This window comes from Macaca mulatta, chromosome 3 (genome assembly GCF_049350105.2).
Source record: "Macaca mulatta isolate MMU2019108-1 chromosome 3, T2T-MMU8v2.0, whole genome shotgun sequence".
Lineage (NCBI taxonomy): Eukaryota > Metazoa > Chordata > Mammalia > Primates > Cercopithecidae > Macaca > Macaca mulatta.
Window position 1 is genome coordinate 77,672,204 of NC_133408.1, and position 24,036 is coordinate 77,696,239.

Here is a 24,036-nt window from a genome sequence, read left to right on the forward strand (position 1 = left end):
TTTTTTTTAACCTGTAACACAAGTTCACAGAATGAGGGCTGAATATTCTGATTTGGATGAGCTTTCTCTAGAAACAATGCCACAAATGCATCCAGATGAATGTAACCATATTTACAATCCATTTAGACTCATTTAGAGCTCAGTACCCTCCTAGCTAGGTCACTTTGAATAAATTATTTAACTTCTCTAAGCCCCAGTCTCCTCATTAGAAAATGGAAGAAAACACCTACTTTTTTCAGATCATTTTGAGGTGCTTTTTGATAAGACATTTTGTTGAGTTCTTAGACTGTTACTTGGCCCATAAGAAGACTGCTGTAACAACTTGCTGAGGTTTTAGATTGGACTACATTAAGTCATCATTTTTACACATTTAATGTCAAACATCAGAATAGCTCAGCCTATTTTTTTTTTCAACAAGGAGAAAGAGTTTAACTTTTCTTTCAGCAGCTCTTTGATATCATCAGAGACCCAGGCTCCTTCGAAATCACTACTCCACTATCCATAATTCTTTTTTTGCTTTTATTATTTTTAATCAGCATATTATAATTGTACATATTTGCATAGTACAGTGTGATATTTTGACACGTGTATACAATGCATAATGATCAAATGAGGGTAATTAACATATCCAACACCTCAAGCACTTATCATTTCCTTGTGTTGAAAACAAAAAATCTGCTCTTTTAGCTACTTAAAAACATACAATAAATTGTTGTTAGTCACAGTCATCCTATAGTGCTATATAACACTAGAACTGATTTCTCCTATCTAGCTATAACTTTGTATTTATTAACTGAACTTTGTCAATCTGTTTTTATTAATCTCAAAATAATCATCATTTTTGTTGTCACCCACAGTCCATCTTCCCCTTCTCTTTGGCTAAGTGCACCTGAGGCTACGGAATACTCTCCAAAGACCCTTGGGCAACCAACTGAAGGGCATTGACTACAAATCCTGAAGCCCTCCTGACACTGATCTTCCGGAGAATGAGTCTAAAGTCAAAGCCCTTGGCCCACATCCATTGCCCCCATCCTCTCACAATGACATTCTTCCACCTTAAAAATTGAGAATTGCATATCCCAAGATGTCAAATCCTCCAGAACACCAAGTAAGGGGCAATCCAGAATTCTGGTTGCAGAAATCCTGCTTTGATCAAGACACCAAAAGTCCTTGAATCCACGCAAAACAAGGGCTATCTTTGAGATAAAAGTTAACCTCTGTATCAAATTACTATTGATCAACATTTAAAATGTCCATTGATTTGACCAGCTGTGTACTAATACTAACTGTATGGATAACTCAATCCAAAAGAAAAATTTTTTAAACACTTATGGTCACCAAAATTTTTTTAAATTTCTATTATACACATTCTCAACATTAAAGATGAACCTGCTATGTTTGTTTGTTTTTGTAATAGATAATGGTGGGTATCAAATTATTTGGGTATTTGTATTCCATTTGTGTGTAGGCTGTTCTTGAATTGCTATAAAGAAATGCCAGAGGCTAGGTAATTTGTAAAGAAAAAAGGTTTATTTGGCTCCTGGTTCTGCAGGCCGTACAGGAAGCATGGCACAGGCATCTGCTCAGCTTCTGGGAAGGCTTCAGGAAGCTCCCAATCATGCCAGAAGGTAAAGGGGGAGCAGGCATCTCACATGGCAGGAGTGGGAGCAAGAGAGAACGATGGAGGAGATGCCACACACTTTCAAACAACCAGATTGTGTGAGAAATCAGTATCATGAGGAGAGCACCAAGGGGATGGTGCTAAACTATTTGTGAGAAATCCACCATCATGATCCAATCACCTCCCACCGGGCCCCACCTCCAACACTTGGGATTATATTTCAACATGAGATTTGGCTGAGACAAATATCCAAACTATATCACCACTGTTACATTTTAAAGGAGAAATATAATTATTTTTATTTAAAATGTCCATGTTCACACATTAGTATAAAGGACACCCTTTGCCACTGCTTAAACTTACCAAAAATTTTAGATGTTGACTTAAAAATGCACGTGAAAGATAGTTTTTCAAAATTCATTTTGAGGGTAAAAAATATGAAGGACTATCGTCTTAGAGAAGCTTGGCCAAAGGTGGGGACAGAGAGGAGGCAAAGCTGCCCTTTTCTTTCTCCAAGATGTCCCCTGGCAGAAGCCACTGCTGGTTTGGAGGGAAGAAGTCCAATGAGAATTCAGCAATGGGGTGAGTGATACCTTGTCTCCCAGGCTGGGGAGGGGAGCCATGAGCTTCCCCAGAGCACACGCGCAGAGAGAATTCTGGAGTTTCCATGAAGCAGCAGATAAGACAAACAGGGAACTTTGTCCCCCTTCTACCAAGCACTCACAGCCAGGGCTGTCTTCTCTTCCCTTCCGCATTTCCCCCAGCCTCCCCAGATACCCTGGCTTAGAGAGATCTGCTCTCATGAGCCCATGCTGTTTCTCAAGTTCTCCAAAGTTTCCAGGCATCCTGTACCCACAGAAAAAAAGCCTACACCCCTTTGTTGAAATTCAAGGTCATTGGAGGCTGCTTAGTTTTCACCAACCAAACAGATTCACTTGCCTTCTTGCTCCTGACCATCATTCCTCACACTGCAGTGTCCTACCTGGGAGAAGCCCTGCAGGCCCAGTGAGAACACACTCCTTTCCACAAAGCTGTCTGGACGCCCAGCTAACTGGAGTTCAGAGTCAGGCCCCAGAGAATCTTTAAAGTGCATGATCTGGCTTTCTCCGCCATCATGGTGTATGTGGGTGACCCCATTTCTCGCCATTTCTTCTCACAAGACTTTCAGGGTCAAGCGATTCCTGGCCAAGAAACAAAAGCAAAATTGTCCCATTCCCCAATATCTTCAGAGGAAAACTGGTCATCAGTCAGGTGCAACTCCTAGAGGAGCCATTGGAGAAGAACCAAGCTGGGTCTATAAGGAACTGCACATGAGATGGCGCACGTATTTATGCTGCATCAAGGTCATCATCCCCATGTCAAGCTCAAAATGACACCACTATCTGGACACTTGGACAAGTTTTATTGGCAATATGTTTTTTTCTCTTTGTTTACGTGTTCTGCACTAGTCAGATGGGTTCATTAATAAATTTGTGAGATCTTTCATTTAAAAAAAAAAAAGTGTACGTATCTGCAGGACCTGGGGAAGATGGGGACTGTCACGTGAGGAGTAGGGCAGGGTGTGTGGGCTCAGGAGAGGGGTTGGAGGCAGTGCCTTAGGGGGCTCTCTGGCCAGTACTTTGAGACCATATCTAAGGGACTCCTAAGGCATCGCTATTGGGAAGGAAGAGATGAGTTTGTGACAGCCACTTAGCCTCCTCCAAACTTTCTCCCCAGAAACCATTCTTATAGATCTCACATCATCAGACCCCAGCAAGTTCAAAGAGTTCAGCTTATTATTGTTAATCTGATGATAATCATCAAGGTTGTTCTCATCACTACTTGATTATCTTCACTCCAATTTGCTAAGCTCATTCTGCTTACTAAGAAAACAAAGGCACCAACCTTCCCCTGGCCCCTGTTCCCACAGTCTAATGCAAGCCCTTCCCTCTGTTATTTCCCTGTCAGTTTCAGAGAAACAGGTGTGCTGCCCTGTCCATTGGGACCCGCAGCCCTGCCTTCCCAATACATCTCTCCCGCTGTCCTTCTGTTCTTCCTTGGGTTGCCTTTATATTTAACCTTTTCCCGCCTACTCTCTTCCCTTTTTTTAATGAGAAACCCTCTGAAGTCTCTCTCATTCTTTGGAAAACAAACAAAACAATCCTTTGGCTCCCAATTCCCCATCTGCCAACTATATCTCTCCTTCCCTTCTCAGCCACACTTCCAGAAGTTCCCATCTTTAGGGGCTGGCTTTGCCTCCCATCCTGTCCTCTGCCCACCGTTTCTCTGGAACTGCTGGTCAGGAGCCACCGGCGGCCCCCACACGTCCCCACAGGACTTGTCCTCCTGGGATTCCCATGCCGGCCTTTGGCGACAGCTCACGCACCCCTCCTCTCCACAGCAAGAATGCCTGTCTTACTCACCAGCCTACTCTTGGGCCAGTCACAGTGCCTGAAACTGTAAGTACCAAAATATCTGTTGAGTGAATCCAGGAATGAATGAATATGTGCCACAGTCTCTTTCTCGAGACTTCTTCTTCCCTTGGTTTCCCTAATATCCTTTCTTTCTGGTTTTCTCTGGCCTTTTCTTGCCAGGAACCTGTGGTAAATCCCTCCTCCACACGCTCAAGCGTCTCTGGGTCTCCTTTCCAGGCCGGACAGTGGCTTACGTAGGGACTGCGCCACCAGACAGAGGGGCGTCTCAGCTCCCAGATGCAGTAGCCACGATCACTTGGGCAAGTTACGAAGCCACTCTGAGACTGCGTCCTTCCCAGAAAAATGAGGGTAATCATACCTATCACAGAAGATTGTGGTAAGAAAATGAACTAATGATAATAAGTGCTTAGTACAATGCCAGGCAGATTGTGAAGTCAATAGATGGTAATGATGATGATGGTGACAACAGTGTCCCTAGATGATCTCCTGCACTCCTGACATTTTATTTTATTTTGTTTATTTATTTTTGAGACAAAGTCTCACTCTGTGGTCCAGGCTGGAGTGCAGTGGCACGATCTCGGCTCACTGCAACCTCTGCCTCCTGTATTAAAGTGATTCTCCTGCCTCAGCCTCTGGAGTAGCTGGGATTACAGGCACACGCCACCACGCCCTTCTAATTTTTGTATTTTTAGCAGAGATGGGGTTTGACCATGTTAGCCAAGTTAGTCTCAAACTCCTGACCTCAGGTGATCCATCCACCTCAGCCTCCCAAAGTGCTGAGATTACAGGTGTGAGTCACTGCACCCGTCCACTGCACTAACATTTTAGCTGCTGCCTCTGGTCTGACAGCTCCCAATTATGTAGCATTAGTCCTGACTTCTCTGCTGAGCTCCAGACCTACATTCAAAATTCATAGGATGGAACTCATTTTCCTTCTCAAAACTTGCTCTTCATCCTAAACTGCCATTCTCAGTGAATTGTACCATGATCTACTCAATTCATTGCCAGAGTGAGTAATAAGGAAGGAAAAAAAAAACAGAAAGCAGATTTGGTTCACTTATTGAAGAACTGACTCAAACAGCTATAAAAGATATTTTAGAGACAACTGGGAAAATTTTCATATAAACCGAATGTTTGATTTTATTTAGAAATTATTGTCAATCTTCTTGCTCATGGTGGTAGGACAGTGATTATATAAGAGGTGTCCTTGTTCCTGGAAGATGTAGGCTAAAGTGTTCGAGGATAGAGTACCTTGATATCTACAATTTAATTTTAAATTGCTCTGAAAAAAAGTACACATATACGTATACGCACGTACATATACAGTGCATATTCTTACACAATGCACACATACACAAACACATACAGATATATACATATATTCTAACATACACACATATGAATGAGTAAAGCAAATATGGCAAATTGTTAAAAATTGTTGTTTCTGTGTGGTGAATATGCAAGTGTTCATTGTAGTATAATTTCAACTTTTCTACATGTTTGAAATTTGTTATAATAAAAAGTTGGGATAAAACGCAGAAAGGAACTGTTTGAAATGAACACCTGTGCTGTGGTTGACATATGTCCCCAGTACACTGGAAATTTTTTCATCATTCTAGGTATTACAATTTTAATCAAGCAGCTGAAGATCAGATTGGCCATTTTGGCAACCATATGATTAAATCTTGCTTACCTATTGTGATCTAAACCCTAACTCTATTTTTATAGTCATGTGCTGTTCTATAATCCCACCCATGCCGGCCTGTACAAGGACAGTGGGGTGGGGACTGTAGCCCAATAACAGTTGTTCACTTTGAATGATTTCACTCTCCTTTTCAGGTTTGTGTTACATACATTTTTTTGATATTTGTAACTTCCTTATCTTTCTCCAAATCACTGGGGGAAAAGGTGAAAAGAAGGTCAGGTTTGGGGATATAGCCCTTGCCATAGTCCTAGAAACTTCATTCCAGGATTATCCTTTGGTGCTGAAACCTAAAAATCTACCTGATCATATTTCTGCTCAGAGCATCTCTCCAACTTCTCCATAGAATCTCTCTCACTTTGTTGTTTTTGAGAACTGCAATGATACTGTTCATTTTCAGTTTCATAGCACCACTTAGGTTCTCTAGGATTCCTTCCAGATCACCCACAGATGTTTGATGTTGTCAATTTCAAGGTCTGTCAGTCCCTGGGGATTAGGTCAGGAGACTTGGATGGATTTAGAGCACTTATATCAGGGATCCCAAACTCAAATGTCTACAGGAGCCAAGCAGGGGTGGTGGGTGGAAGGGAGACGGTGAGGAACTGGTGACACCCACTGAAAGTTAGCGGTACCCATCCCATTTTGCCCTCCAGGAAGAAGTGTTCAACATTGCCAAATTGCCTAACGTTGCAAGAAACACCAGAAATGCGAGGGTTTTTTTTTGTTTTTGTTTTAAAAGAAGAAACATGTGGATTTTAAAATATTTGGTTTCCACTTTAAACTTGCAATTCCATGCAGGTCCAACAAAACTCATCACAGGGACACATCCCGACAGCAGCTGCTTTGGAGGAAGTTTCTCCCTGACCCGCTCATGCTTCCGTGGGATTCATCTTCCCCATACCATGGTGCTGGAATGTTCTGCTTGACTTAGGGCCAAAGAGTGGTCTTATTTGTTGTTGTTGTTGTCACCTGGTTTGTGTGTGTGTGTCATTTTCACCATCTGTCCTGGTTGCCCTACAGGCCACAAGCCACAGGCCTGCTTCATCCTTGTTCTTCTCTCCTAGCTCTTTTTGTTGCCTTAGGAGTTTCTGCAACCTCCAGCACACATCAGGCCTTAGTCTTCCTAGTGCTATATAAGCTCACACATCTCTCCTATTCCCTGGAGAATATGATGCCATTTCTCTCTGTTTTATTCATGTGCTATTTAAATCTGAGCTCACCAGAGAGTTCCTTGGGCTGCCTTGCTGTTTTCTTTTATTGTGTGCCCTGTCCCTGACCTTTTAAGTGATTCTGACTCAAGCACAAGCCCGCCAGGAGCCAGTAGGTGACGGCATTCCAGGCAACAGCTCAGGCCCAGCCCCTCCACCCACCTCCCTTCCGTTCTAAAACTGGCTTCTTCTTGTCTTTATTTCCACCTGAACTCTGAACTCCATCGCCTAGACCCTGGCGCATATGTCTGGCCCCTTCTACTGTATCCATCCTTCCCTATTTGAAAGCAGGCTGTCGCTGATAGACTTGGTCTTGGCTCATTCGTTTAGTGTCTGATGTGTTTGGAAGTAACTTCATATGGTCTTCCTGTTCCCAGAGGACATCAAATCCTGACCCACTCCAAGTTCCACCTGTAAGACAAGCCCCATCTCTTCCTTCTCTGCTCTGCCTGCACAGCTGTGGTGGACTCATCTTATATAACCTCTCCTTTGCCTTCTTCAGAGGGAAAATAAGAATGAACCCCTTAGCGAGCACTTCTCAAGTGCCAAGCACACGCCGCAGTACTTTACCTGGATTGCCTCACTCAATCCCAAGCTCAGCCCTACAAGAGAAGAACCCTCACTTCTCCATTATGGGTGAGGAAATGGAGTCCCAGAGAAATGCAGTAACTTGCCTGAGGTCACACGGAGAGGACCCGGCTGAGCTGAAATTTGAACCCAACTCCCGGCTCCTGTGTCATTTTTTTCTCACTGACAAAAGCTGGTTGTGGAGGCAAAATACAACCAACCAGCCAAGAGACCAACCTAGATGCTTGGCCCTAAAATGAACTCCAGACTCTTGCATGTGCACACACACAGGCACACACATGTACTTCTTAGAATGTCAGATAAGAGCCAGGAAGAATTCTCCATACTGGAGCCCTTGAGAAACAGCTCAGGAAAGAAGGCACCGATGGCAATGAAGTCTGATTTTCAGTATGAACTCATTCTATAAACATTGACTAAGTGTCAGTGACACGTCCGGCTTTGAGCTGAAAATGGGAACAAAGTGGTCAAAAGAGACACTCAGGCCTTGCCTTCATGGAGCTGTCTTCTCCGTGCACTGGGTGAGCTGTTGGGAAATTTCCTTCACACGCACTCACTCACATCCGCTGCACATGCTCCATTCAGAGAGACCGCCTCTGGTCACAGACATCGAGGCAGAGGGAGACCACTTTAGTTCTTATTCCAACTGGATCCCTACCAAGTAGCTCCATTTTCATGGTTCTTTTTAATGATGTCCAAGAATCTCATAACCAACAGTGAGGTTATGTTTTTATTGTCTTTTATGGTCTTACTTCTATGATATCGCCACATTTAATTTTACAAAGTTTCTTTCCTTTAAACGTGTGCTCAGGGATCTCTGGCGTGCCTTCTATTTCTTTCATTTATTCCCAACCCTGGTCCATGAGCACACATTGAATTGTTAGTTTCCCGATACCTCATTCATATGATGATTACTTTTACAGTTTTCCAGTAAATAGCTCCTGTTACTTTTGCCTGGGGTGTGCTTCCTGCTGTCATACAGACCATTCAGCACAGGTATGGGGCTTGTATAACGTTCACCCACTTGGTTGCAATGAGTTTGGCTGCAGTTAGACTTGAGGTCTTTCCATCTGCAGTTGGACGGGCTTTTAGGGCAGGTTGGGGACGGTAGCCTCTCTCTTCTCAGAACAATCATTCATTTCATTAATTCAATTTTTGTTTGCTGACTGTGTGTCGGGACTACTGGGGATACAGCACTAGAAGGAGACAAAAGGGCAAATATTCCTACCTTCATGGAGTTTATTTCCAAGGCAGAAGAAATCACAGAAACAAAATGAGCAAGAGATGTATTAATAATATATAGAGTGTGTTAGCTTTATACAGTTGATGATTCAGGGTTAGCTGAGGATAAGTGCCATGATAAAAAATAAATAAATAAAGCAGAAAATGGGGCAGGGAGGGCTACTGAGAAGGTGGCATCTGAGTGGAGACCAGGGCAGGAAGGGAGTGACTGTGCCATCATCCATGCAGGCAGTTGTTGGAGGATGAGGAAGGAGTACATGTAGAGGCCAAGTTGTGGGTGCCTATCTGGCATATGCAGGCACAGCAATGTGGAGAGGGCTAGGAGACAGAGTCAGAGAGTTCAAGAGGTGTAAGATCGAGGAGAGACTTACGGGCCATTGTAAAGACTCTGGTTCCCCTCAGGATAAAGGGAGTTTTTAGTGGACAGGGTACATGCTACAACGTAACAGGCCTACTCAGGTTGCTGTGCAGAGAACAGCCCAGACATGAACCAGGGTGGGAGGGAGCCAGCACTCTTACCCCATCTGTGGGTTCCTTCTGTGCCTTCTACCACAGACACCTGGAAACTGGCACCTGTGATGGAGTCCCACCCACCAGGAGGTCGGTCACTGCTGGAATTCCTAGGCCAACTCCCTTCTCTTTCTCTGAGCTTGAACCTCCAGGTGCTGGGCAGACTTGTCCCTAAACAAAGCTGTGACCAGGGTCTATGGTGCATCACCGGTACATGTCCTTAGATGGGATGGAGGGAACTTGAACATGTACCTTGTGCCAGCTTCAGCACATTCCAGGCACCTGACATAGGCCATCTGATTTAATCTTCACAAAAACCTATAAAATAGTCACCACAGAACGGGTTGATGATTCAGGGTGGATTTTGGTGTGCAATTTCTACCCCTTGACCCTCTTGTCCTCTTGGGGTCTCACTGATCTGAAACAAGGCATAGCAAATGATCAACTTGATCGTAAAAGTCCAGCCTCCCTTGAAAGTCAATGGGACTTCACATATGTTTTCAGCTTAGACCTCACAAGCTGATAGACTCAAGATGACCCATGTGGTTACAGGCTAAGCCAAACCCTATCTCAGGGAGCTGACCACAGGATAAAGATGGAGCCGCTGATAAGTGGAAACTTGAACCCATTAAAAATGTGCCCGAAAGCATGGCAGCATGTCATTGTCATTCTTCCCTTACTTAGGAGGCATGAGCAAATTCAAGGAGAAGCAGCTAGATTCACCTCTTGCTGGATTATTTGGGGTGAGGTGGGAGAGAGCGAGGTCAGGTTGGAGGAACATGGCTGTGATGCCTTAAACTCCCACCCCATCTAGGATAGCCCAGCCCCTCTCTTTGAGATGCTCAATTTTTGAGTGTATGTGGAGGGAGGAAGGGAGACTTTTATTGTTCCTATCCCCCATCCTTCAGGCAGCATTCACTGAAGGTCAGGACAACATGTGTCACCTGCTGGCTGATTCCTGGAGATCTGGAGGGCCAGTCACAGCCCGATGAACTCTTCCAGCAATGGAGAGACGTTATCAGAGATCTCAGTTCTAGACTCTGATCTCCCGCACAAGGAAGAATGACCATGGATCATGACAGCTTGAGCATCCTGAATAAGCACTGGGAGGTGGGGCATCAGTTCACCCACAGGGTCTTGAGGTCACTGTTAAAGGCTAAATTGTGTCTCCCAAAATTCATATGTTGGAGTCCTAATCCCCAAGACCTCAGAATGTGATTGTAATTATGGTAACATGAGGCCATTAGGGTGGGCCTTAATCCAATCTGACTGGTGTCCTCATAGAGAAGTGAGGACACAGACACACTCAGAGGGAAGACCATAAAAGGACACAGAGACAAGGCAAGCCAAGGAGAGAGGCCTCAGGAGAAACCAATCCTGTCTGTACTATAATCTTGGATTTCCAGCCTCCAGGACTGCAGGACAATGCCTTTCTCTGGTTGAAGTCCCCCATCTGTGGTGCTTTGTTATGGCGACTAGAGCAAACAAACCCAGGCACCTTGATGCCAATGCTGGGGAGTTTGGATTTGTGAGCAGCAGCCTGGCTCTAATGCCCCAAAAGAGATAAAATCTCATATCAACATGACTCAGCTATAGGGTTGTACTTGTGAGTGAATGGAGTTGTGAATATCTTTGCTCCAATTTTGTTCCCGTGGCCTTGATCCTACTGTTTAATCCTATCAGCCCTGGTTTTCTCCTCTCAATCACCATGGCACATTCCTCTCCTCTCCACCACTGCAACTCCAGGTTGTTCTCTCAGTCCCTCATCACTGGACGTTACACACACCATGCCATGTCTCTTCCAGAATGTGGAGATGCAACCGGCATGAGAAAAAGCCTCACTTTTACTCCATGGCTTTAGCAGAATCTCTTCATCTGGACTTCTTCTTCCACTCTCTATCATTATTGATTTGAATCCTCTTCACTCTATTGGAATCTGCACTTCCCTATTTCTGACTGTGTCCATATGGTCAGAATGGAAGCCCTGATCCACTCCTCATTCTGTACCCATGCCAGACGTCACTGAGCAACCTGGCATTCCCAGCCATTAAGCTGATTCAGGCATGAAAATTGTTCTCAATGGTGACTCAAGGCAGCCTCTGCCAACAGATCAGAATAGTTAAGAAAAGGGAAAGCTTCTCACCTTCTGTGATCAGTCTGTGGGAAGAGGGCTATCACTCAAGAATCTTCTTCTACTTTAGCTGGGAGCACAGAACACACACAAGTGCATGCACACACTCACACACTCACATGCAATGGGGAGGCTTGCCTCAGCGAAAAGATGAGCATCCTGCCTGCTGGTCACTGGATGTGTCCACTGACCTTACACACTTCTCTATTGTGTCTGGTCGAGTGAAATTCTCCTCCATGCCTCCCTTCGGTAATTCCCTAATTGCCTCAGTAAAGCCTCCATTCCCTCTCCAGTTCTGTCGGCCCTCAGCATTGAGATTTCCTAATGGAAACCACTCTCTCTTCTGTTGGAATCTCAGGGTGTAATTAGCAGTCTGGGACTTCGGTTCCCTTGCTTTCCTTAGGATGAAGGCCAAGCCATTGCCAAAAATGCTGTCACCATCAGTGCAGCTCCTCCTGGAAGAGAGCATAGTGGGGAGTTGTTTCATGTTGACTGTCTCCTGTATATTTATTGACTGAAACAGTTGAGCTGTTGCTCTTCACATTTGTAATTTTAGATCACAGATGCCTAGCATGTTTAATCATACAGCAAAGCTCACATTAATGAGGAAAATGTCACATATATTGTTATCCACCATAAAAGCTGTGAAAAACTATCTCTGCCATCTGCAGTGTGCCTTCTGCTGCTGCCTCTAAGAATTTTACTAGTAACAATACAAAATTAACAGCAGGGCAAACACTTAAAAATGGAAACTTGTTGAACTTCCTCCTTGCTCTACAAAACCAGACGGAAGTACAGACCACCTCTCAAAGCCATGTTGGGATACTTCGCCTGGGTTCCTGCAGCAACCCGCTACTGGATCTCCCGGCAGCCAGAACCCTCCAAATGCATCTTTAACATTTCTGCCAGAATGAGTTTCTAAATCTGAGATCTGGAATATCAACTACTACTTAGAAATGTGGTGACGCCTTTGTGGTCCCACCATGCCAGCCAGAACACACTGTGACCCAGTCCCATCCTGTCCTCCGGCTTTCCCTCCCACCAGCCCCCTCTCACACCCCACCTTCCAGCCAGGCCACATTGCCAGTGACTAACTGGGCCCACCATGCCCTCTCCAACCTCCACGCAGTCTCTGACTACAGCATTTTCCCCATCCTGTGCATGGCAATTCCTATGCATCCTGCAACATCTGCCTCAAATGTCCACTCCTCTGGGAAGCCTTCTGTCACCCATGCAGGCAGAATCCATTGGTCCTCATGTCCACGAAGTGATTCGTGACTTCCTCCATCTGTAGGACTTCTCATGGGGAATCCTCATGCTCTATTTACCAGTGTCTTCTTCTTCCACTCTGAGGTCCTTTATCAGAAGGATGGTATTTCAACTGCTGTTGCATCCCAGCCCAACACAGCCATGGCTGCTGTTGTAACTGACTTGGATGCTACAGAATCACTGTGAGCGGGGCAAGATGGGTGAGGATTCTTACCCAGGAACGTGCTCTTTTGACTTTGGCAACACAAAACCTTGCCATTATGCAGGCCATGTTTATTTCTAGGTTTTTTCTCTGTACTTTAGCCCTTTCTCCTACCAAAAGAAATAACAGCCCTGTCAGTCACAGAGCAATTGATAGTGATAAAAATTCTCCTTTTAGACAGTGAGTTCACTTGTTCTTAAGTCATTCTTTGCCACAAACTGCAGGCTCATTATATGAGGAAAATGTGGTATCTCTGAGAAGCCACACTCTTAGAAGTTTATAATTTACCTCAACTGATGACTAAGGTCTAGAGGTTTTTACTGCTTATTTGAGTGTGGTTTGGGTGGGGAAGTGATGATAAACAAAGCTTCATCTTACTCACTGGAGCTGGTCTGGAAACCACAGAGCAATACCTGTTCTTTGGGAAGGCACCTACTGCTTGCTTGGGGTTGTGGAGAGGAAAGGAGCAGTCCTCTCAAACTTAATCTCTGCTCTGAGCAGGTGCTCACTGGCCAGGATACTCCACCCCCAAATTCCCGTGCTCCATGCTCTGTCTCCCTCTGAGTTTCAGCCAAGACTTGCAGTTGCAAAAGACTATTCCACCCGACATGACTTTGGGCAAGAAAAATGGAATTTGGGGCAGGATATTGGGTGATCTCCACAAACCCAAACAAAGGACATACGTGCAGACATCAAATGGAAGTGAAATTCAGAAACGGGGAGCAGGTAATGCAGTTCAGGCTGGCTTTTGCTCCCCACAGTCTCTCCACACTCTCTTTGGTTAAATACAACCATCCCTGAAACCTCAAGTTCACGGTCCTCCTTTCAGACTGACCAGATTCTCTCCACCCTATTTCTGAATTTCCAGTGCAAATGTATTCCAGAATTTCTCCCAGGAATCCATGTTGGACAGAAGATAGGTGAATGTCATGTGTGCAGAGCCCATCCCCACAATGGGAAAAAGTGTGGGCTTCACAGACAACCTCAACACTGATGGCAACCCCCTCCTATCCTTTCCTTTCCCCACACCATGTAAACAGACCTCCCTCAGCACCTGTAGAAGGAACCAACCCTGCCAACCCGACACCTGGATTTTGGACTTCTCACCTCCAGAACTGCAAGACAATACATTTCTCTTGTTTGAGCCACATGGCTTGTTATGGCAGGCCCGGGAAACTATCACACTGCCCTTCAAAAAGAGGAGACAGACAAGCTGGGTGGGGCAAAAGAGATCTCCTCAAAATTGAAGGAGGTCACAATGGCTTGGCCATCATTGCTGAGGCCATGACTTACCTTTAACATGGATGGCCCCTTAAGTGGAGGATGAGGCAATTCAATTGAAGAGATTTGAAGAATACATATGTCTATACCTATATCTGTATTTATACAGTGCTCATTAGCCAATGTGACTAGCGGCTACCATATTGGACAGCACAGATAAAGAGCATTTTCATCATCACAGAAGGTTCTGCTGTACACTACTGCTCATGAGAAGTCAATGATGAGACTAGGGCTCTAGAGCCTTGGCTGGGTTCCAATCCTCCTCTTCCTCTCCAATTTCATTGTGTGTGTGTGTGTGTGTGTGTGTGTGTGTGTGTTTGTATCATACCCACACTTACCATGGAAGTCACTTAGGAACAGAGAACCTCAAGGTCAAACTACTCTTTGGCAAGGCTTGAAATTCATGGCTGTTTTTAAGAATACTTATTTATTCAATCATTTTTATTGTTGATCTTTTAATCTACTTTTCCTAAATTTCGTCTTGGTTTTTTAATTTTAGACAGTTTTCTTTTTGTTTGGCAAAACTATTGGTTGGACATTTGTTGAATTTCTTTGTTCAGAAATCAACAAAAAACACCCTCAGGTTCAGAACTTCTGATCTGTTGAGCATGTGCAATTCAGGCGTTGAAAAGAGAAGGGCTGTGTCTTCAACAGTATGGAGCTGGGCTGTCCAATATGGTAGCCAATGGTTGCATGTGACTATTTAGGTTCAGGTTTAAATTAGTTTAAATTAAGTATGGAAGTCCCCAGTCACACTGATCTAGTGCTCGGTAGCCACATGTGACTAGTGGCTACCATACTGGACAGCACAGATATAGAAGATTTGTACCTTCACAGAAGTTTCTGCTGGACAGTACTGCTCATGAGAAGCAAATGATGTGAAAGACCTAGAGCCCTGGCTGGGTTTCCATCCTCCTCTCCAATTTCCTGATCATTCATCTTAGGCAAAACATTTGATATTTTTTAGTTTTTTCCCCTCTTCCTACTAAAAGAGAAGGAAAACTAGCTTGCTAACATAATGGATGTAGTTTGTGAAATAAAAGATATGTATACAATTTAGTGCAAAAAATATTTATAGAACAATTACCGTGAGCCAGGCATCATGGTAAGTCTGCAGACCAAACACATATAACACATTCTGCTAGCCTCATGGAGCTTGCAGTCAAATAAGAGAAAAATGAGGCCAAAAATAATTACAATACAAGCAATAACAAATATGCACAAAATATTGAAATTGGATGAAATGATACAAAGGTGGAATGATTAATTTGAGGGCAGTATAGACATTTGTAGGAAGACCTCATATAGGAAGAGTTTCTGAAAGAGAAAGTTTGGATGATGAATTGGAGTATGATAAGTTGCACCCAAGTTTTGTGTATGGCCTGTATACAATAAAATTTAGGTCTCGCTCAGCACTTTGGGAGGCTGAGGTGGGTGAATCACGAGGTCAGGAGTTCAAGACCATCCTGATCAAGATGGTGAAACCCCGTATCTACTAAAACTACAAAAATTAGCCAGGCGTGGTGCCAGGCACCTGTAATCCCAGCTACTTGAGAGCCTGAGGCAGAGAATTGCTTGAACCCGGGAGGGAGAGGTTGCAGTGAGCCAAGATCGTGCCACTGCACTCCAGCCTAGGTGACAGAGTGAGATTCCATCTCAAAAAAAAAAAAAAGATAAAAATAAAATCCAAGTCTCTTATTTCCTCCTCCATTTCTTTCCCATGATCACAGCTCTACATCAGAAGTGTTCAAACTTTGGGCCGGGTGCAGTGGCTCACGCCTGTAATCCCAACACTTAGGGAAGCCGAGGAAGGCAGATCATCTGAGGTCAGAAGTTTGAGACCAGCCTGACCAACATGGTAAAACCCTGTCTCCACTAAAAATACAAAATGAGCCAGGGGAGGTGGCACATGCCTGTAATCCTTGCTACTCAGAAGGCTGAGGCAGGAGAATCACTTGAACATGGGAGGCAGAGTTTGCAGTGAGCCAAGATCACGCCATTGCACTCCAGCCTAGGCAACAAGAGTGAAACTCCATCTCAAAAAAAAAAAAAAAAAAAAAAAAAAAGGTTCAAACTTTGTAGCTGACCTGAAGAACACACTATTCAGAGTCTTACGTGAGACCACAATATGTAAAATGTGTAAATGCAATGTAGGATTCCACTTTGGGCCAACATAGAGTAACAGGTATCACATTTATCCTCTTGATGAAAATAACAACAACAATAAAACTAGTTAAAAACACCATCAGCTTTCAAGATACTAGACACCACCTGATGCAGGACAGTGATCACCATGAGGCAGGAAGCAAACCATGTGATCCTTAACATTGCCCCTGTCTTGAAAGAGCTTCCAGGTAACAGTGCAGAGGGAGGAACCCACGTGCCAGAAGACTCCATAATTTGATGAGACAGAGCTGACAGGTTGTATGGTTTCATTTACGTGACATGTCCAGAAGAGGCAGACCCATGGAGCCTGAAAGTAGACAACTAGTTCCATGGGCTGGGAGGAGAGGCAAGTGAGGAGTGACTGTTAATGGCGTTTCTTTTTGGAGTGATAAAAATGTTGTGGACCTAGACAGTGGTTAGGGTTGCATAACTTTGTGAATACACTAAAAAATTACTGCATTGTACACTCAATAAGGGTGAATTTTACAGTATGTGAATTGTATCTCAATAAAACTTTTACATGACATAGTATTAAAGGCCAGAGAGAAATGAAAGTATATCACACAGCTGTTAAATCACCAAGGATGTAGTCTGTTATTCTGTTTCTTTGTTGTTTTTATTTCATCCTCTTTAGTAGACATCACTGCTGTTCATCAATTATTTCCAGTATTTTTCACTTCCAGGGGTATGCTAGGCTTGTACCTCTCTGCCCTTGTATTAGTCAGCTCAGGCTTCCAGAATAGAATACCACAGACTGTGTGTGCCTTAAACAACAGAAATTTATTTCCTCACAGTTCTGGAGGCTGGAAGTCCAAGATCAACAAGGTGCAGGGGCGGTCATTTCTGGTGAGGGCTCTCTTCCTGACATAGTGAGATAGCTGCCTTCTCACTATGTCCTCACATCCCTTTCCTCTGTCCACACACTCCTGGGGGCTCTTGTTCTTGTAAGGCATAATAACTTAACCTGTCCCGACTAATGCAACCTCCATAATAAACATCATTATCTTGCTTGAGTTTCTTCAAGTTTATAATTTTTAAAAATCATATAACATTTCAAAGAGTTAAGGTTTCACTTAAAAAAAAAAAAAGATACCATTGTGGAACACATAGATTGTTTCCCGTATTTCTCTATTAAATAATCAGACTGCAAAAAACTTATGACTCTGTCTTTTCAAAAACTTCTTAAAATTCCTTAGGTTATATCCACAAGTGGGATTATTGGATCAAAAATCCCACAATTTTATGGATGTTGATTTGCATAACCTTTTACTCTATTACTTGTAGTATGTACCTGTTCCACTATATCTTTATGATCATTAGGTTGTAATATTGTTTTAACCTTATTAAAGTGATATACAGATGATTCCCAACTTACGATGGTTCAACTTAAGGTTTTTCAACTTTATAATGGTGCAAAAGCAACACACATTTAGTAGAAACTGTACTTTGAGTACTTATACAGCCATTCTTAATTTCACTTTCAGTACAGTACTCAATAAATCACGTAAGATATTCTCCACTTTTTGTAATAGGCTTTGGATTAGATTATTTTGCCCAGGTGTAGGGTAATGTAAGTGTTCTGAGCATGTTTGAGACTCAGCTATGATGTAGGTTAGGTATATTAAATGCATTTTCAACTCACTATATTTTCAACTTATGATGCGTTTATTGGGAAGTAACTCCATTGTAAGTTGAGGAGCATCTGTATTGATACTTAGATTTGTGCAAAAATTCATTAAAAATCTGTATCATTTTGCATAAAGCATAAATCAAGGGTGATTACTAGATTCTAAAAAGTAGTCTTCTGAAGTGCTTTAAGTTTGATTTGTTTCAATCAGCATAATGGGTGTGTCCAGGTCAAGTGTGAGAATTATATTTTGGTGTCCATTGAAGTAGGTGGGGTGTAAATTCTATGAAGGGCTGGACTGGCAGAAGGATGTGGTCCTTAAGCTAGGCACTTCATGTAGACATATGCGTGATGAGCTTAAAAGCAATTAGAGTGTCTTGGCCCATGTAGGTGGAATATTGAAGAGTGTCAGGCAGAACTGGATGGGAGGTGCAGTCATACAGTCAGGCTCTCTCTTAAGGTCAGCTCTGCCTCCTGTTGTATTGGCTTCTTCTGAAGACAAGTTCTCCCATGAAGTGGGGAAGATGGCCACCAGTAGCCTCCCAGTTTAGCAGTACAGGGAAAGTGAAACTCTCCTTCCCAACATACACATAGCTACCTCAAGGGAGGCCCTCCTGGCCCTGTGGAAACACATACCCTTCGCATCAGTCCCTCCTCCTGTGGCCAACTGGGGATGGTGTGCTGATGGACATCCTAGGACCACAAGGAATGGAGAGGTGAGTTCTTCCAGGGAAGGGGGATCCTGGGCAGACCAAACAATAAAAGTCCCCAGTGTTATGCATCCTTATACAATCCTATGGCTGAATTAATAACTTAATTAAGGGAAATTCCAGATCAGCCTGAAGCATCCTGTAGCATCAGAGGACATGCTTTAAAAAACAGGAACACATCAAAAGGACGTAGGAGTCATCCTGAAACAGCACCCAATGGCCAAAGCTGGAACAATCCACGAGTCCGTGCCAATATAAGTAAATGTGTGAATAAGCAAATACATAGGGAAGAAGGGACAAATCTTTCTCACAGAAGCACCACAAGTAATACAGGGGAGCATTGATGCAGCCAGCCACTTCTCCAGGAGGTGGGGCTTCATTGCTCTCCTAGTGAGTGTGGACTGGACCTGGTGACTCACTTCCTCTAGAAGGGTATGGAAAGTGAAAAATAGCAACTTCACGATGGAGTAATCTGGCGGACGCCACCACAACCAAGGGCTCAAGGTTAACATCACCAGAGATGAGTCACGGTGAGGTCATGTGCCCCTGAGGCGAGGCAATGAGAAGGGCACTTCACCCCATGGCACTCACCCCCAAAATGTAACCCCAATCAACCACAGAAAATATCAGCCAAACTCAAAGTGGTGCACATCATCCAGAATGCCTTATCAGCACTCCTCCAATGGGTGATGGTCTTGAAAAAAAAACAAAGTCCCAGAAACGGTCATAGACGGGAGGAGATTAAGGAGACAGTCTAAATGCGCTGTGGGATCCCGGATGGAATCCTGGAACAGAAAAAAGGCATGAGTGAAAAAAATTGGTGAAACACCCAAAAAACATCTGGAGTTTAGTTAGTAGTATTGTGCCAGTGTTAATTGCATAGTTGTGACAAACATGCTGCGGTTATGTAAGATGTTAACAATCACAGGAAACTGGGTGGAGAGTATAGGGAAACTCCTTGTATTATCTTTACAGCTTTTCTCTAGATCTAAAATTATTCCAAATAAAAAGTTTATTTGAGAAATTAACAGTGATTACCGATTTCATACTGGGCACTGATTTAAGGGCTATGCATATATTAACTTTTAAAAATCTTAACAATAACATTGAGGTATCTACTATTATGATTACCATGCTAATTTTATGGATGAGGCTACCAAATCTGAGCGGTTTAGTGATTATCTATAGTCACGTGGTTCTGAGTGTGCGATTAACGCCTAAGCAGTTTGGTTCTAAAGCCTGTCATCTGCAATCTGTAACTCTACATAACAAACTTACAAGGAAGAGTTAATATCTGCATATTGTTTTTCCTCCTGAACACCCTTACCTTAGGAGAAAAACCTGTTCTGGTCTGCAGAGCTCACAGGCGGTTCCCCTCCACTCATTCCCTTTGCATATACCTTTCTAAGAGGCAGGCTTTCAAATTGCAAGTGTTCCTAATTCCTAATACCCAGGACCCACAATACTGGCAATTTCCAGAAAAGAAATGCAGGCAGCTTAGAAAAGAGAGTTGAGAGAGAAAGAATTAACAAAAGGGAAATAAAATTTAGTGGGGGAAATTATGAAAAGCAGTGCAAACTTGATTCCCTCACCAGGGTAACTCAGGGATTGAGGAGAAATGGCTTGCTGCCTTAGGTGTCGGTCACAGACCCCAAATCACCCACAAGAAAAGTGCAGTGAGCCCTCAGCCTCCTGCTTTTACTCACGAAAAGCACCTGTTTTCTGCTCTGATAGAGATCAGTGAATACCAGCCACTGAATGACTCTCACGTGATACGCCTTGTGATGTTAAAGCTCGTGCTCCTGAATTCTCACAATATTGTGTGTTTTTTATGCTCCCGTAGAGTAGGGGTCTCAGCCCAAACATGTCCACCGCGTGATTTCATAGGGCCCATGAGCTAAGAACAGTTGTTATGTGACGAAATGGTTGAAAAATACATCTATGAAGACTCTTGTGTGACGTGTGAAAATTAGACCGAATTCAAACTTCAGCGTTCATAATTTAAGTTTTATAAACACAGCCTTGCCCATTTATTTACATATTGTCTACGACTGCTTTCACACCGGAAACAGTGTGACCATATGACTTGCAAAGCCTGAAATATTTACTATCTAGCCCCTTGCAGAAAATGTTAGTTGAGCCCTGGTATAGAGAAAAAAACTGTGACCTGGAGAGATTGAAAAACACTCATCCATAAGGATGCAAAGAAACTGTTGTCTGGATGAGCCCTGGGGCGTAGGTGCTCTCATTACGGGGCGGGCAGGGAAGGAGGCGTGGGTGAGAAGGTGGGGCGTTTGCATGGTACCCTTCTGTGCTGAGGGTTACTCTACAGTGAGCACGGACTGGTTTGATCTTCAGGGGCCGCAAGTGGTGAGGCATCCTTCAAACCCAGACAGCTCTGCAAAGCCCGCCCACCAAACGTAAATAGGACTCATCCCAAGACATGAGGTTCAGGACAGTCACTCAGTTTGAATTTTTCTAGATCCTGGGTCATTCTGGAATATGACTGGGAGAATAAAAACTCCAGAAAGGCAATAAACTCATAGAATTGTAAAGTGAAGTAAATCTTAAACGCTTTTAAATAAGTGAAAAGCAACTAAATAAGTCTCAATATATTTTCCCTCCAATAGTTAAAACACAAATTTAATGCCAAAATAAATGCACATGGATTGCCAAAACTTCCTTAAGACCTCAAATTCTTAACGCTCCAGGACTGAACTTATATTCCATGTGGTATCCCAAGGCCAAGGTGTGTAAGAGGCATGAAAGAAAGCTTGGAAAAGCAAGAAAAACGTCCCCACGAATTGGAGACCAGTGTCTTGATAGTAGAGGTTTCCTGGATTCGGGATGTCCCCTCCTCAAGGCCATGGTAGAGGAAACTGATGGCTCATTCATTCAACAAATATTAGGTAAGGGTCTGCTCTGTTCTAGCAGCTGCTCCTAAAGCAAGGCTGAGACAGGCAACGTCCCTGCTCTTCTGAAACTTACATTCTAGTGGAGGAGAGAGGGAATAAATAAGAAAACACATTTTAAAACATCATTTCAGGCAGAAGTGAGTCCATGAAGCAAGCAAGCATGTGATAGGACAAAGATGAGATGTCAGGTGCACTTAGGCTGAGTGGCCCAGGAAGGCTCTCTGGGCAGAGCCCTGAAGAAGAAGATGTCAGCTGTTTGGAGACCAGGGTAGGATCATTATAGACAGAGGGAGAAGGCAAGAGAAAGGCTCAAGGGGAGAAAGAGTAAGGCCTACTCAAGAAACAGGAAGTACACATGGAGCAGTATCAATGGGGAGGGTGCCTGAGAGGGTGTTGGAAAGGGAGGGAGAAGACACAGGAGTGGGCCTTGGAGGCAAGAACAAAGAGGTCAGGTTTCATTCTGGGTAAGACGGTGTTGTAGGTTAAACTGTGTCCCCCAAAGATAGGTTCAAGCCCTAATCTCTGGTGCCTGTGAATGTGACCTTATTTGAAGATAGGCTCTTTGTGAATGTAATCAAGATAAAATGAAGTCATACTGGAAACAGAGGGGCCTTAAATCCAATGATGGGTGTCCTTATAAGAAGAGGGAGGACTGGGAGGCCGAGGCAAGTGGATCATGAGGTCAGGAGTTTGAGACCAGCCTGGCCAATATGGTGAAACCCCCCATCTCTACTAAAAATACAAAAATTAGCCAGGTGTGGTGGTGCATACCTGTAGTCCCAGCTGCTCGGGAGGCTGAGGCAGGAGAATTGCTTGAACCCGGGAGGTGGAGGTTGCAGTGAGCCGAGATCATGCCATGGCACCCCAATTTGGGTGATAGAGCGAGACTCTGTCTCAAAAGAAAAAAGAAGAAGGGGGACACAAAAGGTACACACAGGGAAAATGAATGATGACATTCATTGACAGAGACAGAGACAGAGACAGAGATTGAATGATGCAGCTACAGGCCAAGGAGCACAGTGGATGGAAGGGCAGGGTAGATTCTCCCCGGGAGCCTTTGGAGGGAGCATGGTCCTTCTGATATCTTGAGTCTCTGAAACCGTGAGAGGATAAAGTTCTATTTTTTTAAGCTTCTCAGTTTGTGGCACCTCGTCATGGGAGCCTTGAGAAACACAGATGGGAAGCCACCAGAGGGCTTTACAGAATGGCATGATCTTAAACCATAACAGGTGTTGTGGCTGTTGTGCTGAGAATGGAATCAAAGAGGCTGTGAAGGGGGTGATGGTCAGGGTCAACTCACAGGTCAGAAGTGGCAGCGACCCTTGTCAGGAGCTGAGCTCCCATGGCACAGCTGAAATTCTGTAAAGGCTGCCAGGCACGATGCGGTCACACACGGATGCATCCACCTACATTCTTGAGGACCAAAAATTATAGAACCCAGATTAAGGCAGGAAATTGCAAATACTGGCCCTGACATACACAAAGCTTCCTGGAGAAGAGTTTCTTTGGGGCAGATGCCATGGTTTTCCATTGTTTTACATCTCCACCGATTTTTACAGAGGGTTGAGTACATAGTCTAGTTAGTCACTAGTTACCCTCATGCATACTTGCCCACTCATGCATACTCTAGTAAAGGCCTGCTGAGTGTTTCTGGATGGGCTGAAGAGAAAAGGTGGAGGACCAAGTCCTAGAAGCAGATCTCTTACACATGCCAAGACTCCCATTTTCTTTCTCTTTCATGTTCTCCTTCAACCTTGCTAGAATTCATCTATTGCACATATTTTAAAAGTAACTATATTTTATCCTGAAATATAGTGGTTGTCAAGAATACATGGGCTCATTCTGCCTCTTACTTGGGATGAGAAAATTTTGACTCTTTTACTTGGAATCACTGACAATAAAGACCAACCAACAATCATTGGACTATGTTTTAATGAACTAATCAGGGATTCCATCACAATGAAAATTAAGGCCACCTGGTTAGTTTCACAGGCGTGAACAGTAGATGTTCCCATCAGGTCTTGGTATCCATTTCCCTTTAATAGCAAATTTTAAAAAGGTACTCTCGTGGTCATGATGGAGAGATTTACAGATGTTTCAATGAAACTCTTCATTTGGAATTTATGTAGCAATGTACATATTGACTTTGTGTCACTGAGAATACCAAGATTTATTATTCTTGAAGATAAGTAATAACCTTGACTTTGACTTGGTCAATATTTATCTCATGAGTCGATAAATCTCCTGCAATAAATTTCAACTAAATCCTAAACTTTCTGGTACTGGACTGTATTCTCTGCTCTTTTTCTTAGGGAACCAGTGGTCAAACCTGTGGAAATATTCTCAGACGAACGTTATTTTTAGAGAATTCAGTCTGGTTACGACGGCAGACTTTTATTCAAATAACTTAATGTGGGTGGGAAAATTACAGACTCTGAATCTTTTTGTCTTCT

At 43.6% G+C, this 24,036-nt stretch overlaps 1 long non-coding RNA gene across 1 annotated transcript; it reads right to left on the reverse strand.

The window, feature by feature from the left end:
• Positions 1-17,340: 17,340 nt before the first annotated feature.
• On the reverse strand, positions 17,341-22,996 carry LOC144339843 (uncharacterized). Its single transcript, XR_013415348.1, has 3 exons — positions 22,884-22,996; positions 22,355-22,472; positions 17,341-19,453 (listed from the first exon to the last, which is right to left on the reverse strand). It is a non-coding gene; the product is annotated as an uncharacterized LOC144339843 (long non-coding RNA).
• Between the last annotated feature and the right edge of the window lie 1,040 nt (positions 22,997-24,036).